This window comes from Gorilla gorilla, chromosome 15 (genome assembly GCF_029281585.2).
Source record: "Gorilla gorilla gorilla isolate KB3781 chromosome 15, NHGRI_mGorGor1-v2.1_pri, whole genome shotgun sequence".
Lineage (NCBI taxonomy): Eukaryota > Metazoa > Chordata > Mammalia > Primates > Hominidae > Gorilla > Gorilla gorilla.
Window position 1 is genome coordinate 31,503,766 of NC_073239.2, and position 20,465 is coordinate 31,524,230.

The 20,465-nt window shown below is 38.3% G+C and overlaps 1 long non-coding RNA gene across 4 annotated transcripts in view; it reads left to right on the forward strand.

Moving 5' to 3' along the window:
* Nucleotides 1-20,465, forward strand: part of LOC109023193 (uncharacterized) — a 60,440-nt gene that overhangs the window by 11,805 nt on the left and 28,170 nt on the right. The window contains exons 4-5 of one of the 4 annotated variants that reach the window (XR_008671316.2): nucleotides 16,020-16,382; nucleotides 18,294-18,498. The exons of the other annotated variants lie outside the window; for them this stretch is intronic. This is a non-coding gene — a long non-coding RNA (uncharacterized lncRNA). Of the gene's footprint in view, nucleotides 1-16,019; nucleotides 16,383-18,293; nucleotides 18,499-20,465 lie in introns of those variants that run through there. 4 annotated transcript variants of the gene reach the window in all.

Here is a 20,465-nt window from a genome sequence, read left to right on the forward strand (position 1 = left end):
TAGACTCTAAGCCTGTAGAAGGCAAGCACTAACACTATCTTGTTTATTTTATATATAATTTAACATGCTGTAATATATCTATTGATCCAATAGGTATTAATATTAGAAGCATGAGCATTTTTCAAACATATAAAGTAGGTATCACTTCCAAATAAAATCTGCATAAGTAATTCAAGTTTGGCCTTCCCTTTCATCCTTCCTCTGTTACAGTATAAAAGATTCTGAGAGATTTTGTTTTTCTGAGAAATTTCTTTTCTCACCACATTTTGATTCCCAGCAAGCATCACCAATATACAATAACTCATTGAAGGAAAGTATTCTTCCTTTGGGAAAAGACTAAAATTAAACACTTTTCATCTACCTAAAAATAATTACAATGGCGTCAAAATGTGAATAATTTAATCTGCTCATAAAATATTGCCTACCACTGACAGTGCTGGGCCTTATGTTCAGACTGACCCAATTTAAGAATTTCTAGACACAGGCTGGGTGCAGTGGCTGACGCCTGTAATCCCAGCACTTTGGGAGGCCGAGGCGGGTGGATCACGAGGTCAGGAGATCGAAACCATCCTGCCTAACACGGTGAAACCCCGTCTCTACTAAAAAATACAAAAAATTAGCCGGGCGTGATGGCGGGCGCCTGTAGTCCCAGCTACTCAGGAGACTGAGGCAGGAGAATGGCGTGAACCCGGGAGGCGGAGCTTGCAGTGAGCTGAGATCCCGCCACTGCACTCCAGACTGGGCGACAGAACAAGACTCCGTCGCAAAAAAAAAATAAAAAGAATTTCTAGACACAAAAAGTAAATTTCAAGTTGAAAAGTGGTCACAACACTCACCTTTTCAAGTCTAGTCCACAGACATTAACTGTAATTTTTTTGCAGCGTACAAGCCATTTTGGCATAACATTTGCCTTGTGTCATGAATGGCTAAGTGCTCCTTGTCTTTTTTTTAACCTTACTTTTAATGAAACAAATAATATATTGTTGGGGGCTGGGCATGATGGCTCACACCTGTAGTCCCAGTACTTTGGGAAGCCAAGACAGGCAGATAGCTCGAAGTCAGGAGTTCAAGACCAATCTGACCAACATGGTGAAACTCCATCTCTACAAAACAAATAAACGAACAAAAAAACCCAAATAACAAAATAACATATTGTTGGGTGTGTGTGCATGTAACTCAGAGAATAAATTTGAAACAACCGAAGTGCTCATGAATAAGAGAATTGATGAAATAATTATGGAAACATGCAGCTTTTTTCCTTCTTAATGAGGTACCTGTAAATGTGGTGGCATGAAAATTTTTCCTGGATATATTAAGTTGCTAAAAAGGAAGTCACAGAAAGGTAGGCGTAGTATGATCATATTATGTTCAAAAATCTATAACTGCGTAAAACAAAATGTATATAAATGCTATCAAAGGAATAAAGAAAACATTTACACCATCTACACTGTTAAAGTGCTTAACTAGAAAGAAATGTTAAAAAGAAGGTGTACACAAAAGGATTTGCACTTGAATTTTATAATCAGCACATAAATCCAGTTTCTGGAACAATGCTTGACACAAAGTAGATAACAAATAGTTGTTGAATGAATTAATAGATTACTTAAGGAATCAATGGCTTCTATAACTTTAAAACAAAACAATTATATGAAAAAAACACAAATAAATAAAACAAATAGAAACCACTTAAAATCTGCCACCCAAAGAACTGTTGTTTACATTTTGGCATATACATGTAGACCAATATTTTTATTTTTAATTTTCAAAAATTGTATATATTTATGGTGTGCCACATGATGTTTCGATATATGCACACATTGTAGAATGGCTAAATCAAGCTAATTAACAGATCTATTATTACCTTACACACTTTTCTTTTGTATATGTGATGAGAAATCTAAAATCTACTCTAAGTAATTTTCAGCAATTTTAATAAGTATACAACATATTATTATCTATATTCATCATGTTGTACAATAGATCCCCTGAACTTATTCCTCCTACCTAAATGAAATTTTGAATTCTTTGTATCCAATATTTTTCTTTTTAATATACAATATTAAAACACCAGGCCAGGCATGTAGCACAAGCCTATAATCTTAGCACTTTGGGAGGCAAAGAAAGGTGCATCTCTTGAGGTCAGGAGTTCGAGACCAGTCTGGCCAACATGGTGAAACCCCATTCCTACAAAAAATACAAAAATTAGCCAGGCGTGGTGGCACACACTTGTAGTCCCAGCTACTCAGTAGGCTGAGGTGGGAGGATCACTTGAGCCCAGGAGGTGGAGGTTACAGTAAGCTGTGATCATGCCACTGCACTTCAGACTAGGCAACAGAGTGAGACCTGTCTCAAAAAACAAAACAAAACAAAAAAAAAGATAAAACAATGCACAATATTTTGTAAATTGTCTCTTTCCCCAATCAAAAATATACCAGGGTATCTTTCTTTTCTTTTCTTTTTCTTTTTTTTTTTTTTTTTTTTTCGAGATGGAGTCTCACTCTGTTGCCCAGACTGGAGTGCAGTGACACAATCTCGGCTCACTGCAACCCCCGCCTCCCGGGTTCAAGCGATTCTCCTGCCTCAGCTTCCGAAGTAGCTGGGATTACAGGCATGTGCCACCACACCCAGCTAATTTTTGTATTTTTAGTAGAGACAGAGTTTCACAGTGTTGGCCAGGCTGGTCTTGAACTCCTGACCTCCAGTGATCTGCCTGCCTCGGCCTCCCAAAGTACTGGGATTACAGGCATGAGCCACTGTGCCCAGCCACCAGGATATCTTTCTCTGCCAATAAATACATGCCTCAATAATTTTTAATGTCTTCATTTTATTTTAGCATTCTTTTTTTATTCTAACAAAACTACTCTGCTTAATTTAAATGCCAATAATGTTCATTCAGTCAGTCAGTCAGTCAGTAGGTGAATCGATAAATACTTTTAAAGACCGTGCAATATTTCAGGCAGGTACTCAGGCAAGCATGGGAATACAATAGTTAGTGAGGAGAAAAAAGGCACCTGTCTTCACAGCAACTTGAGTCTATGAGGTGAGATATACATTATATGAATAAATAGAAAGATAAATACATAGTTTTAAAATATAATAAGAAATTTTTTTTAAAATTTGGAGACAGGGTCTCGCTGTGTCACTCAGGATAAAATGCAATGGCAAGATCAAAGCTTACTACAGCCTCTATCTCCTGGGCTCAAGTGATCCTCCTACATTAGCCTCCCAAGTAGCTGGGACTACAAGTGTGCACCATTATGCCTGGCTAATTTAAAAAAATAATTTAGTAGATATGAGGTCTCTCTACGTTGCCTATGCTAGTCTTGAACTCCTGAGCTCAAGCCATCCTCTTGCTTCAGCCTCCTAAAGTGCTGGGATTACAAGCGTGAGCCACAGCACCTAGCCAAGAAACTTTTCTAGAAGATGCTATTCATAATAGAAAAAAATACATTTAGAAGATGTAATTCAATAATTTCCCTTTGTGAGTGTCCAATTTAAGCTGAACTTGCAGGATGGATTGAATTTGGCCAGGCAAAGAGAGAAGAGAGCACTGCAGACAGTGAGAACAGAATCAGAGAAGAGCACAGCACTGTGGAATAGAGAGAAAGCAGAACTGAAGAAACCTCTGGAGGAAGGGGGTGGCACTAGACTAGGTTGCAGGGTAGAACTTTGGATTTTATTATAAGTGCAAAGGGGAGCCACCAAAGAGGGATTTTGTTTTTGTCCCCTCCCCATCCCATGTATAAATGTACAAGATTTTTCTTTCTTGAGTTCACTGACCACTGAGAACAGAATGGATTGCAGGAGCAAGAATGAAAATACACCGATGATGAATAAAATGAGGGTTTCCAGGCTTGGGAAAGTGTGAAGGAGTAAGAACAGCTATCCATGAATAGCAAGTGTTGCAGAATGACTTGGCAAAGAAAGATGATGGGGAGGGAGTTGGAAAGTGTCTTTCTGTAACAATTCGATGCACACAGTATTTTACATATAATTTCAGGGTCTTTGTAGAACCCGTGGGTAGAAGACCATAGCTTTAAGACAGGTCACCATCCTCATCAAGAGAAAAGTGGGATTTGAGATGGGTTTAATAATTCTCTTGCCCTTACTGCCCTACTTGCCTTCCTTCCTTTCCCTTGAGAATGCACCAAGACCTCAGGAGCCAAGGTAAGGTTAATCTTAAAATATTAAAACTAATTTACATTGTCAGTGTACCATCATACTTGTTTAAAAAAAGGAGACTGCCCAGAAGGAGTGTGCTGGGAGCAGAAAGAAACCAACTTAGTGCTATACTCTTACCACAAATCATTTAAAATGAACATTTACGAACTGGCTGGTAGGCGATGAAATACCTTCCCAAATTTCTCTGCCTGGTCTTTCCCTGTCTGGTCATTTACTGTGGCACTTCTACATTGCTAAAAACAGGTTCTCAAATATGCCAAGAATAAGTGAGTCCACTTTCCTCAATCTCCAAGGGATAGGAGGCTGACATTAAACTGAAAGTAATCATTCTGAATAGAGAGATGTTTTATTGTTTGGGGCTTGTTGGTATGGATTCTTCACCAGTGTTTTGTTGTTGTTGTTGTTGTTTTTCTTGTTGTTGTTTTTAATATACTTTAAGTTCTGGGATACATGTGCAGAACGTGCAGGTTTGTTACATAGGTATACATGTGCCATGGTGGTTTGCTGCACTCATCAACCCGTCATCTACATTAGGTATTTCTCCTAATGCTATCCCTCCCCTTGCCCCCATCCCCCAGCAGGCCCAGTGTGTGATGTTTCCCTCCCCGTGTCCATGTGTTCTCATTGTTCAACTCCCACTTATGAGTGAGAACATGCAGTGTTTGGTTTCCTGTTCCTGTATTAGTTTGCTGAAAATGATGGTTTCCAGCTTCATCCATGTCCCTGCAAAGGACATGAACTCATCCTTTATTATGGCTGCATAGTATTCCATGGTGTATATGTGCCACATTTTCTTAATCCAGTCTATCATTGATGGACATTTGGGTTGGTTCCAAGTTTTTGCTATTGTGAATAGTGCCGCAATATACATACATGTGCATGTGTCTTTATAGGAGAATGATTTATAATTTTTGGGGTATATACCCAGTAACGGGATTGCTGGGTCAAATGGTATTTCTGGTTCTAGATCCTTGAGGAATCGCCACACTGTCTTCCACAATGGTTGAACTAATTTTCACTCCCACCAACAGCGTAAAAGCATTCCTATTTCTCCACATCCTCTCCAGCGTCCGTTGTTTCCTGACTTTTTAATGATCACCATTCTAACTGGCGTGAGGTGGTATCTCATTGTGGTTTTGATTTGCATTTCTACCAGTGATGATGAGCTTTTTTTCATGTTTATTGGCCACATAATGTCTTCTGGGTGCTCCGCCCTGTGCTCCGCCCTGTCCAAATTTCCAGGCGGCTTTGTTTAAACTGTGAGGGGAATACTGCCTACTCAAACCTCAGCAATGGCGGGCGCCCCTCCCCCCACCAAGCTCCAGCATCCCAGGTCAACTCTAGACTGCTGTGCTGGCAGCAAGAATTTCAAGCCAGTGGATCTTAGCTTACTGGACTCTGTGTGGGTGTGATCCACTGAGCAAGACCACTTGGCTCCCTGGCTTCAGTTCCCTTTCCAGGGGAGTGAATGGTTCTGTCTTGCTGGCATTCCAGGCATCACTGGGGTATGAAAAAAAACTCCTGCAGCTAGCTTGGTGTCTGCCCAAAAGGCAGCCCAGTTTGTGCTTGAAACCCAGGTCCCTGGTGGCACAGGCACCCGAGGAAATCTACTGGTCTGTGGGTTACAAAGACTGTGGGAAAAGCGTAGTATCTGGCCCAGAATGCACTGTTCCTCATGGCACAGTCCCTCATGGCTTTCCTTGGCTAGGGGAAGGAGTTCCCTGACCCCTTGCACTTCCCGGGTGAGGCAACACCCCACCCTGCTTCTGCTTGCCCTTCGTGGGCTGCACCCAGTGTCAATCCAGTCCCAGTGAGATGAACCTGGTACCTCAGTTGGAAATGCAGAAATCACCCTCCTTCTTCATCGATCTCACTGGGAGCTGCAGACCGGAGCTGTTCCTATTTGGCCATCTTGCCTGGGAATCCCTGATTCAACCCAGTGTTTTTAACTAAAAGCAAAAATGTAGTCATTTCTCTGCCCCGATAAGGTACCGCACCATATGTTTTCACAGTGTTCTGTAATTATCAAGAATATGACATGTCCTTTGCCTTTAGGTATAAGGGAAATACCAACATAGTTTCCAGTCTGTAACTTTCTGCTGGGAGGGCTAAAGGAAAGAGTCATACCATAAATCTAAGGGTCTCTTCACTGAAGTTTCTGTAGCGCCTCTCTAACTTCTCCATGCCATAGGGTCCTCCCCTCCTCTGAACTCATTCAGTGGTCATAGGCTCCTCATATTAGGTATCTTTTGTAATATATGTCTTGCCTTCACAAGACCCTGGAGGCATTATCTCTTACCTTTGTCTGTGCTTCCCATGAAATTGGTACAGTGCTTGCTCCCTATAAGCACTCAGCTAATGCCGATTCATACAGCATAAAAGTTTCTAAAATTTGGTAGGGGATAGAGTCTTTTTTTTTTTTTAAAGGGATCCAGAATAACAAGATGTTCTAGACTTTAGAACAGTTCATATGGCTATTAGGTCATCCTCCGAGATTCACATTCTTGTGAATGTGGTACAATCTTGAATGTTTTTAAGGAATCCTCTGGCTCTGGGTTTGTCTAGGCAATAGAAAATGAAGACTCTAACCCCAAGGAGGGTAAAGCTGCTGGGAAGTAACGTGAACACCTCATCTCACCACCTCTGCCTTGGGAGTCAACACAAATTTACCTTTAAGAAAAAGCAGACATCCTAAAGAACTCCAGGGCCAATGGAGGACCCTGGCCTTCCTCAGAAGCTGACACAGAAGGCCAAACCTTGCTCACTCTCAATCTAATTTCCCTAAGCTCATTTTTAACCGGTCAGGTCACCACAACCCAAATAGCCAGCATTCCCACAAGAACAGGTCCAAGTCAGGATAGCTGTATTAATTGTATTAATAGTATGATACCCACAATAAAGGAAATGAGAAGCCCATCCTCCCGTCATGAACTCAGCCCTGCACTGACCAAACCCAAAGGAGCAGTCAAGGAGCCACAATTTAAGACAATGACATATTAAACTGAGGCAAGAGGTGAGAGACTAAAACTGCATTTTGAGGAATCATTAAAGGAAGCTGAGGGTGTTTGACCAAGAAAAGAGAAGGCCTGGTAGCTGCATTGTAGAATTTGAAGGAAGAAAGTATATGAAAGATGTTGACCATTCCAAAGCCAGCCAGATGGCAGAATTAGAAGCAGTGAGTGAAACATATACAGGGCAGATGTCTTAGTCTAGGTTCCTTAGAAAACAGACTCTAAGGCAAAGCTTAGGCATTACTGCTTTATCTGGGGGCAAAAGGTAAAAAAAAAAAGACATGCATGGCAAGGAAGGAGGGAGAGCAAGAAAAAAATAGTATGTTATCAGGCTGTACACAGCTTCCCAAGAGACACCGCTGGTCACACGTCTCTGCAGAAGCAGGGCAGGCACTGCCCTATGCAGCAGTCAGCAGGAAGAAGAGGAGCTAGTCATTTATCTCCCGGATCCTTCCTGACTCTTCACTCTCCACATGGCACAAATATCCCTACACTTCTTTTTGTTTTGTTTTGTTTTGAGACAGAGCCTCACTCTGTCACCCAGGCTGGAGTGCAGTGGTATGATCTCAGCTCACTGCAACCTCCGCCTCCTGGGCTCAAGGGATTCTCCTGTCTCAGCCTCCCCAGTAGCTGGGACTCCAGGTATGTGCCACCATGCCCAGCTAATTTTTGAATTTTTAGTAAAGATAGGGTTTCACCATGCTGGCCAGGCTGGTCTCAAACTCCCTATCTCAAGCGATCCGCCCTCCTCAGCCTCCCAAAGTGAAATACCCCTACACTTCTTAGTAACCTTCTCCTACCCCTTCAAGGGGCACTGAGAGAACCAGAGCCTCAGTGGTGCAGCAGGATCTGATCTGGCCCAAGCCCTGGAGTTGCCACAGCTCCTACCACAAAGAATGTGACCAAGGCTGTGCCAAAGCCCAGCTGTCACACCCAGGAAAGTCAGAAACTACTGAGTGTAAGGAGATGAGGTGGCCACAATGGCAGTGGCGGCCAAAGCTTTATAACTGCAGGAATGGCCAGAAGCTGGGCTAACAGCCAAGGCTGTGGGGATGGGTTCATAGACCACACCAGAACATTAGGTTTTAGTAATATGTCAGTCTGAAACCATTTAACATTTGAAACCATCTAACGATAGAATTAGCCAGTGCTTTTCAAACATTACGTATATATGAGTACCCAGTACCCAGGAATCCTGTCAAGTGAAGATTCAGATTCAGCAAGTCTGGGATAGGGACTCAGATCGAGCATTTCCTACTAACTCTCCAGGGATGCCCCGTTGCTACTCCCAGGCTACACTCTGAATATTAGGTGAATGTTCTGCTTCACAAAGTGGTGAGTTTTACATCCCTAGGTGTGTTTTAGCAGATCCTGAATTGATTGATCTTCTGACACAAAAAGTCAGGTATTTTGCAGAAAAGGTCTCCTGCCTGGGAATAAAAGGTTGAACTAAATGACCACTGTAGAACTTTCCAAATCTAAGATTTGTATTTATTTACCAAAACCTGATGAGCACTAAACCAATAATGAATGATACATTAGTTTAAAAAGAAGAAATGCCTAGCTTTAATCTTATTCATTGCTCACTTTTCAATGACTCCTTATCAAATCCAAAGTACAATTAGCCAAGATCCTGATTGAAATTTAGAGCTTTACCTAATGACGACTGACCAGAAATGGATGTAATTCAGTCAGTAACTAATATGAGTGATGTTCTTCTCATCATCTCCCTTTCAAAATCCTTCCTCAACCACAAGAAACTCAAGGAGTAAATGCAGAGATGTTAAAAGGTATAGACAGGACATCTAGGATTATAGGATTATTAGAGACTGTCTCCTCCAGACTCTTATCAAGCCTGAGTTAAGTGTAAAGTGAAAATTCAATCCTTTCACTTCATTCCCTGATGAATGAAAACCAAAAGAAAATCTCAATCCAGACGCTTAGGAATGTGAGTTTCTAGACAGCTGAGTTTTCTAGCAAGATAAAAGCTAACGCTTTAGAACTAGATATATTTTTCCTTTTTGTCTAATGATTTTATTCTAATTATCACTTAGAACTGCCGTACAAATTTGAATTCACCACTTCTCTTCACTTTTCAATTAATTTATCAAGTTTTCATATTCCCTATTATCAAGAGACACGGTATCGGCTTCTTTCAGCCTTCTCCATATACACACTGGGCTTTGTCCCTGGATGCTGAAGCCGTCACACTCCAGGAAGAGAGAGCTGCTTAGTTTTCAAGGCTGGGCTGGGAGAACCCGCATATAATTCTACGGAGTTATAACTGTCACTGCTCCTCTCTGCCACACGGTGGCACTGTTGAAGACTGGCTCTACCCAGTGATGCGTGTCCGCTGCTGCAGAGCCTGTCTGCCCGCCTAGACCCAGATAGAAATTTCCGTGGATCCCAGAGGAAGGACGGCCCCATCTCCCAGGGCTGAGCTCAGCCACGTGGTTGCAGCTCTTCCTTCCTTACACTCTCGTGCGGCATACGCCAGCTTCCCCAAATGCTGCCCAGCCCCGAGGGATGCTGTTCAGGACTCTTCCAACATTCACCACTTCTCAGATCCAGAATCCTTTTCTCTCTTCCCTCCCTCAGAATGGGGTGTATAGTTGGATTTTAAACCTTCAAAATACAAAAGGTCTTATTACAGCCCTCTTTCCTGTACAACCTACACCAACCTCTCTCAGGAAAGCTATCCTCAGTGACTCCTAGGTGCCCTTACCCAGCCCCAGCCTCCTATTCACTTTCCTGACTTCTTAGACAAGATACACTGAACACAATTTAACTTTTTGTTAACAAAAAGCTTTAACAAAAAAGTCTCACAGCCATCATTATGAACATCATAGTTTGGTTTGGTTTGGCCGTGGTATTTTTTTAAGGTAAGCATACATGTGTCTTTTGTATTAGAAAAATTATAGATTGGAGACATGATTTGACAATCCTATTGCAGAGCTAATATTTTGGGGAGATCCTTGATTTCTAACCCATCTCTGGCTGGGAAGCACATGCTCTTTGAAGTTCACCATGTGGTCTCCCCACCTCCCTGCCTCCCTACCCAGGACTCTCTGACATATGCCATCACTTCTTCAGTCTTACTCACTTCTTTTTTACATACATATCTTTATGCTTCAGCTAAATTTAACTATGACCGTTTCTCCAAAAACAAGCTATACTTTCCCATCTCTGTGCCTTTGCTCATGTTGTTCCTATTTTCCTAAATTGCCCCTTATTTTATCCCTGCCTTTTGAAAGCTTAACCACCCTTTGAGGTCCACCCACACACTAAATCCTCCTCCAGGTTTTTTATAATCCCTCCCGCTGAATGTGATCTCTTCCTCCTTTGTACTTCCACAGCAATTTATGCATTATCTCTTTTAAGGTAATTTCATTCCTGCATGGCAAACATTTGAGATGTTGACTTCAGTGAACAAAGAATTTTAATTTTTTTTCTACAGCATTGAGAATAGAATCTTATACTTAGTAAGCATTTAGTAAATACATGCTGGATGGAATTTCATTGCCAAAAGCATACTTGAACCTTTAGTAAAATTCTTCTGCTAATCTAAGATTGGTCCCTTTTAGCATACTCTAATCGCATGAGGATTAAATTCAAAAGAGAAAATATAAAATAGGAAGAAAAGGAGGATACTGAAGTTTTGTATAGGTTGCAAAAGTCCCAAATGGTTCTCAGAGCTAGGAATTCCTACTGATATGTTCAGTGACCTCACGGCATAGAAGAAAATCATCCATGTTTGCAGCTGAGAAAGATAAATGGGGAATTGGGGGATGTAAAAATGGGGGTGTCATTTCATAGAGCTGATCACTCTCTCTTCTCTTGGTTCCCATGATGACACTCTTGCTTCGCTTTCCTGACATCCAACTGATCCCAGTTCCCTCTCCTCAATCTCTTGATGCTGGAGTACCCCAGAACTTAGTTCCACCTCTTCCATTGTTCTCCATCTACCCCTTCTTCCTAAGAGGTTAACTTTGCCACATGAGCAATTTACAATCCACTAGAAAATGACTGATAAGGAGCACTGATCTTAACCATCATAATATATTTCCAGCTTCTGACATTGGCACAGAGACTTGCAGGCTGTGAGTGACAGGTGGCAATGAGTGTATAAAATCAGAACTTTAGTTCACCTAGGTGTTTCTTTGGACATGTGATGATTTGTAAGACTTGTGAATAAAATCAAGTGCATGTTTGAGAACCAGCCGTACCCAGTGATGTGCATCTGCTGCTTCAAAGAGCTTTTGCTGGTCTATACCCAGGTAAAGATTTCTTTTACCTGGAAAGAAAAGGATAAGTAGAAATGATCCTGAACCAATGTTTTCCTTCTGCTTTTCTTGATGGTAATCAGAGAACTCCACAGACATTAGACCTCATAAGGCAAGTCACTGTGTGTTTACACATGCCAAATGTTTTGTTCTTTGGAGCCTTTTTAAGAATGGAAGAAAATAAAAAATGCAAGAGCCTTTTATGATCATTTATTGTACTGCTGCTAATTTGAAGCCTGCCACTCATAACATGGGGAATGATGATTACCATACATATAGTACTATATACATATAAATATATAGTAATATAGATATTATCATATAGATTTATATATAGTAAATATTATATAACATATAGTATATAATATATACTATAACATATAGTATATAATATATACTATAACATATAGTATATAATATATACTATAACATATAGTATATAATATATACTGTAACATATAGTATATATTATATACTGTAACATATAGTATATATTATATACTGTAACATATAGTATATATTATATACTGTAACATATAGTATATATTATATACTGTAACATATAGTATATATTATATACTGTAACATATAGTATATATTATATACTGTAACATATAGTATATATTATATACTGTAACATATAGTATATATTATATACTGTAACATATAGTATATATTATATACTGTAACATATAGTATATATTGTTTATACATAATATACTATATATTCCTATTTTCCTAAATTGCCCCTTATTTTATCCCTGCCTTTTGAAAGCTTAACCATCCTTTGAGATATATGTTATATAATGTTATGTATTATAGCATATTATATATTTTATTATATTATATAGCATACATAATATAGTATATGTAAAACAATATATACTATATATAGACAGTAATGTATATTACTATAGATTTCTATATATAGCAACATATATTACTATGTCTATATATAGTATATATTGTTTTACATATAACATATATAGTAATATATATCACTAGATATTAAAATATATATAAAAATATTACTATATATTTCTATATATAGTAATCTTATTATATATTACTATATATAGAATATATTACTACATATTTCTATATATTACTATATATAGAATATATTACTACATATTTCTATATATTACTATATATAGAATATATTACTACATATTTCTATATATTACTATATATAGAATATATTACTACATATTTCTATATATTACTATATAGAATATATTACTACATATTTCTATATATTACTATATATAGAATATATTACTACATATTTCTATATATTACTATATATAGAATATATTACTACATATTTCTATATGTTACTATATATAGAATATATTACTACATATTTCTATATATTACTATATATAGAATATATTACTACATATTTCTATATATTACTATATATAGAATATATTACTATATATAGAATATATTACTATATATAGAATATATTCTATATATTACTATATATAGAATATATTACTATATATTACTATATATTCTATATATAGAATATATTACTATATATTCTATATATAGAATATATTACTATATATTACTATATATAGAATATATTCTATATATTACTATATATAGAATATATTACTATATATTTCTATATATATAGAATCTATTACTATATATTTCTATATCTATAGTAATCATCATTCCCCTTATTATGAGTGGCAGGCCTCAAATTAGCAGTGGTACAATAAATAATCATAAAAAGTTCTTGCATTTTTTATTTTCCTTCCATTCTTAAAAAGGCTCCGAAGAACAAAACATTTGGGATGTGTAAGCACACAGTGACTTGCCTTATGAGGTCTAATGTCTGTGGAGTTTTCTGACTTTATATATATATGTGTGTGTGTGTGTGTATATATATATGACTATATATGACTATATATGACTATATATATGACTATATATATGACTATATATATATAGTACTATATAGAGTAATCATCGTTTAATAATCATTCCACAATGAGAGAAAAAGACAGAGAGAGAGAGTCTTGCTCTGTTGGCCAGGCTGGAGTGCAGTGGCACAATCACAGCCAACACGGTCTTACCTGTACCTCCTGGACTCAAGCAATTCTCCAATCTCAGTTTCTCAAGTAACTGGAACTACAGGTGGTGCCACCACACTTGGCTAATTTTTAAAAATTTTTTGTAGAGATAGGGTCTCCCTATATTGTCCAGGCTGGTCTCTAACTCCAGAACTCAAGCAATTCTCCCACCTTGGCCTCCCAAAGTGCTGGGATTACAGGCATGAGCCACGGCACCCAGCCTTATATATTCTTCTACCATGGAAGTTAGTAGCTTTGTCTCTGGTAAAAAGTCTTTACCCTAGGATACATAAATGCTGGTGTGTGTATGTGTGTGTGTATTTGTGAGTATGTAAGTCTGTGTGTATGTGTAAGTGTATATTTGTGCATGTGTGTATATGTATTAATGTGTGTATATGAGAGTGTATGTGATGTGCGTGAAATTCTCTCCTTACCCAGTTCCACACACTGATGCTTTGACTGAATCAAATTGCATTCTCCAGAGGTAGCTGCTGAACTTCCTGATTTTATTCTATACAAAATACCAAAAATACTTCCAAATAAATGGGTTGTTAAGTACCCTTCACTACTTTGGAGGGCTGTGCCTGACTTTCTTGCCACTGTGGGAATTTTACCAATAGTATTGAATGGAAGTCAAATGCTTAAAAAATAAACAAAACTTACTTTCTAAAAACAGTTTCATTTAAATCATTTTAGAAACTATCTTTAAAACCTGATACCTATAAAGAAAACATTTTTCTTTAAATCTTCATAGGAGAATATGAGTCATCCAATCATAACTTCTTTCCTCTTATAGTGAAACTTTGGTTAGTTCAGAACTTCTATTTCCTTGATAAATTACCCTGACATGTCCTATATCTGAAGAACCTAAAATAGCTAGGTTTAGAAAGGAGGAATCTAAGCCACATTATCATGGCCAGTGGTCCCTAAACATTTTTAATTACATACCTCATCAATAAAACACATTTTAGCATTTGATCATATTTATGTATATTTATTTGTAAATTATGTACATGTACTACTGTATAGATATCGTATTATCTATATAGCAAAGTAGAAATAAAATAATTTTGGGAGCCAAATTAAAATAAACGTCACTATTTTAAAATTTTTATTTTTTAATGGCACAAAAAATCCTTTCTTCTCCTCTTAGAGATCTTATTATTGATGGTAATATTTTCAGTGGCAGCAGTGAATTGAATATATTTCATTTTTTGTAAAGTCTTGGTTTGTCTTCATGTTCTGAACGCATAGTTTCAAATGTCTTTCTAGTCGTAATGGCTTCACACTATCATTAATCAATAACTCAAGGCATAATATACAATGACTAAGGCACATGGCTAATGAGACTGGATGTGAATCTATATTAGTTTGTTACGGCTGCCTTAATAAAGAGCTAAGATTGAGTGGCTTAAACAACAGAAATTTCTTTTCTCACTGTTCTAGAGGCGGGAAGTCCAAGATCAATCAAAGTGTTGGCATCGGTTTATTGTGAGCTGTTCCTGCGAGGGAAGGATCTGTTCCAGGTCTCTCTTCTTGGCTTGTGGATGTTTTTCTTCTCCCCGGGTCTTCCCATGTTCTTGCCTCTATTCATATCTCTGTGTCCAAATTTCCTCTTTTATAAGGACACCAGTCATATTGGTAGAGCCCACCCTAATGATCTCATTTTAACTTAATTACCTCTGTAAAAACCTTATCTCTAAAAAATGTCACATTCTGAGATACTGGAGGGTTAGGATTTCAAAATATGAATTGGGTGGGGTAGAGACACAATTCAGCTCATAAGAAAATCCATATTTTAAATAGTTTTGTTTATAATGTTGAAGTTATGGGTCAATTTCTTGTCAGATGTGATCACCTCTGCCATTGGCCTTGCATTACCTTTATCACATGATTTCAATACAGAAATCTTTTAAGACCGTTGCCCATTTCCCATGCTTATATATATAAACTGCAAACCCTCATAAGATGCTGAAAGAAAAGGATGAATGACAGCACTGTTGTGTGGCACCACCCCTCCCTCATGGCACCTTGACCATCTGAAATCTAGACCATCTGAGGGTACTACCAATTTCTTCATTGCATAAAGCTCTGATTCATCCTTTTTTATATTAGTTCTAATATATGATAACTAATTTTATATTTAAGCACTATATTTTATATTAGTTCTAATATTTTATGCATACTATATATATACTTAGTTATAATATATTCTTCCAGTGTGGCAATGGATTGTCTTGTGGGTGTGATCATCCCATGTTGGAGACCTCTGATCCAGACCACACTTTCTAAAAACTACCTGCACATTTTCAAATTCAGACTGAAAAAGTTATTTATAAGAAGGGCCTGTGGCTGTGATGTAGGCTGTGAAATCATGTCGCAGTCAAACCAAATCAAAAGGGCCCACAGACTTATGATACTCACTTTCTCTTTTCATTGCCTCCAATACACAGGTATTTAATTGTTCCCTGAGGTTTAAGGCAGTGGACTGAGGATAATACAGCCTCCAGCTTTCATTAGTTCAAAGGATGATGCTGTTCAATCCATACTGTTTGGGGCATTTGTTGAAAATGTCATTCAGAAGATATCAACACTTTCTGAGTCATGGTTTGATTGAATTTATAGAATTATGTGATAGAAACCGCATTCTTCACAAAAGTCACAGGCAATAATGACGACAAGGGTTGAAAATGAAAGATGCCAAATATTCTGATCAATTCAATAAGGCAAAAAGACAAGTTAATTCACTCAGTGCTCCAGGCATCAACTTCATAGAAGGAATGGAAGTTCTACCTGTTTCCTAAAGAACTACAGAGGTAAAATCTCCTTTGTTTATAATGCATTTGGCCAAGTGTATTCTAGTTCTGGGGGCCTAAATAGGCCATCAAAAGAGCAACAATGCAGAGGCCAAATTATATATTCAGAGGAAATTAACAGCCTGCCAAAAGGAAAGGAGACCTATCAAAAAGAACAAGACCGAACACCCTGTTGAGGTGGCTCTAAAATTCTCAGAGTTGGTCCTGCAACCATAATGCAAAAATAGCAACAAAAGCCGATTAAGTGGAGAATGTTTGACGTTTTTCATCCTCCAAGTGCATTCTAAACTGGCACAAAACAATTACTTTCTACAGTTCTGGGTAGAAAGGAAATAGCATGGGTGAGCATTACAACGGTATCTAATCATGGTACAGCAAAAGTAGAACAAGTCTGGAGCCTTGGTCCTCTGTGACCTAGGGATACTTACCTCACATCCTGCCCCACCTCAGTGATCTTAATTCCCAAACACACCATGCTTCTGGGTGTTTCTATGACTTGTAATGGTAGTTACAAGCTAAGTTCATGTCTCTGCTCTATGTAGCTTAAACTGTCCTACTCAAGTCGCTTTGAGTACTGCCTCTATTTCATTGCACATAATTCTACAATTATCCATCTTACTACATCACAATGTTCTTATCTAAACACTAATCTCCCTTACTAGACTACAAGCTCATTAAGATCAGGGATCATGTCTAATCTTCGTATTTCCAGTGCCAACACAGATACTGACATTTAATAAGTACACAGTAAGTGTTTGGGGGACATAAAAAATAATAACCTGTTCCACTGTTGAAAATTTTCAAAATCCCTAGTGTTGTCATACACATGGTCTTATAGACCCCTCACAATAAATTCATTATCAATATTCTTATTTTAAAGGTGGGAAAATTGTGATCAGATGAGATAAATGATTTGTTCAAGGTCACAGAGCTTTTAGGAGCAGAAGCAGGACTTCCACCCAGTTTCTGATGCCTAGATTAGTTAATATTTTTTCACCACCCTACAGCAAATTCATGCCTTCTTCTGAGAGGGAGGGAAGGAGGCACTCATGCCCAATAGTAAGGGAACCAGAGGCAATATTCTAGGTCTGTAAATGAGAGAGACAGGACCTGTGAGTTGCTTTCTTATACCGATAGAATACCTGCAAGGGTAGCCCACTATTCTGTACAATTAGTTAATGAATAAATGAATGAACAAGCTGCCAGACTTCAACGCACAGAAAGCAATTTTCATCCAACAATACAGCTCATCACTGGCTTCAGGTAAGGGCCTCAAATGTCCAGATGAGGCCTGAAGGCTTTGAGGCTGATTCTGAGAGAAAGTACATGTGGGGTAAATCAGTTGTCATTACAATTGAGATCTTTGTCCCACAAAACAGGCACTGCATTAGTTCAGCTTATGATTAACTTTTTCCAGTAACTGCAAAGAGGCTAGGCATGTGTCCCTGTCTGCCCAGTGATCACTCCTATGCACTTCCCTCGGGATTCTGGACGGATTTTCTAGAGTAGGGGTATTGAGAGTTCTCAAAAGAGAGGCTTTGGAGACAGATGGGCTTGGGATGAAATCGTCATTCCTCTCTCACTGCCTGTGTGGTGCTGGACAAGTTGTTTAACCTCTGTGTGCCCCAGAGTCCTCGTTGGTGGAGTTGGGTTGATGCGTGTGTCTATGTCATAGGGTTTCTGTGAGAATTAAATGGGGCTGAAACTTAGGTGATAATTCAACCAAGGTTTCTTAATTTGGAGCCCTAGGTCCTCTGAGAGTCCTCAGATTTTTCTCAAAATTCAAAAGGTCCGTGAGAATGTAACCTTGTGTTTTCATTTTCATAATATACATATTAATGCAACACAGCTGTGTCATCTGGATGAACATGAGATTCTAATAGCTGCCTATGTATTTGTGTTCACAATCAGGTGTACACCAAACAGAGGGCAAATGCTGTTACCACTCATTGTGCAAGACTTTTGAGGCAATTTGGACATAGACAAATGATGGGAAAATTGAATCATTATATGGCTCATGACAGTATTGAAAACTCAAACATCCAAGGACCTGTACCTTTGCTAAGTGCCATGCATATGTTGCTGATAAAGATGCAATAAATACTCTTTTGTTAAATTATACTTATTATTTTTCAGTATGGGGAGCGTGCATTCTAAATTGAGCAATCTTCGGTATTTTAAAATGACTTTATAATTAAAATAGCAAAATAATAATAACAATTACAATTTAAATAACGATTAGCAATAATTAAGATTGTCATGAGTAAAAATAATTATGCCAACTCATCTTTCTATTAATACACTTAGCATTGACAATTTAAGTTCAGCCAATATCTGCTTTTTAAACTGTCATGAATTTGAATTGTATTGGTTGTCATTTTGTTTATATATACATACATATATCTATATCTATAGATACTTTTTTTTTTTTTGAGACAGGGTCTCAGTCTGTCACCCAGGTGGGAGTGCAGTGGCACAATATCGGCCCACTACAACCTCCTCCTCCTGGGCTCAATCCAACCTCCCACCTCAGCTTCCAGAGTAGCTGGGACTATAGGGTACGCCACCATGCCCAGCTAATTTTTTGATTTTTTGTAAAGATAAGGTCTCATTATGTTTCCCAAGCTTGTCTCAAACTCCTGAGTTCAAGGGATGCACCTACCTCGGCTTCCCAAAGTGCTAGGATTACAGGCGTAAGCCACCATGCCCAGCTTATATTTAATTTGCAAATTTGTTTTCATTTTTATGATTGTATAGCACACATGTAGTTCTATATTTTTACATATTTCAGAAATTTTATAATAAAAAGTAATAAAGGTATGCTGAAGATCTGCAAGAATTTATTTTCTTTAAAAGAGATTTGTATGTAGCCTGGATTACTCAAATTCAGACATTAAACGAGATTATCTCTTTCACATCGAAAACCCTATGATAAGGAAACTAATAAGTGCAGGATACAGACGGAAGGGATAGGAACCAATGCGGTGTCCTCAGATCATTATGAGACTTTTCATTATAATCATTAAACTATTTTATTTTTTGAGACAGGGTCTCACTCCATCACCCAGGCTGGAGTGCAGTGGCATGATCTCAGCTTACTCCTCAACCACCTGGGCTCAAGCAATCCTCCCACTTCAGCCTCCCAAGTAGCTGGGACCACAGGCATGCACCACCACACTCAGCTAATTTTGTTTTGTTTTGTTTTAGATGGTGTTGTTGTTGTTGTTGATGGTAGTGGTGGTGGTGGTGGTAGAGACAAGAATTGAGAGTGAGTTGCTTGGGTTGGTCTCAAACTCCTGGGCTCAAATGATCCTCCCACCTCAGTCTCCCAAAGTGCTGGGATTACAGGTGTGAGTCACCATGCTCAGCCCAAACTATTTTTTCTGTCTGCTTTCCTACAAGGAGAAAGTAAAGACAGCAGAGATATTCTAGCTGATCAAGAACGAAATGCTACCATGCAAATTTAAAACTATAAAGGGAAGCATCTCACACTTTGCATGGTTGTATCTCATCACTCAGAGGTCAGTAGACAGGGAAAGAGCTAGTAGTTCCCATCTAGTCAAATAAGGACTGTCTTGTCCATGGAGGATTCATTACAAAACTGCTCTTAATATTTGTGAGCTACAAAGTCCACACATCTTAGTGAATTAACCCAGCAGTTTTGTTGTAGGAACCCAGCTGGAAAGTGTTTCTAAATGACTGATAGCAGCTCCTGTTTTCTTCAAGCCTAAACAAGGACAAAGATATTTCTTTTTAAAGTTCTGGGGAGGGTGGGAAGGGCACGGCTTTTTAAATGTGTAGTGTTTATTCCTAGATTGGCATCCTCTTTGCCTCTATTGATGAGCAGCACCTCTCCCTTTTATTTAAATTCACTAGTTTGGTGATCACGCGGTTCCAGAGGAGAAGGCAGAAGTGATAGTGCAGCAGAGTCCCCACTCCTGTAACCCATGTGCCAAGTTATAATCTGATAGTTTCATGTAATAATAGGTTTCTAAATTGTGGAGTCAGACACAAAAGGTCATCAGCAGATGGTGAAACTGGTTGGGCCAAGCGAAGGGAATAAGGCACCCTGAAGGGCACACT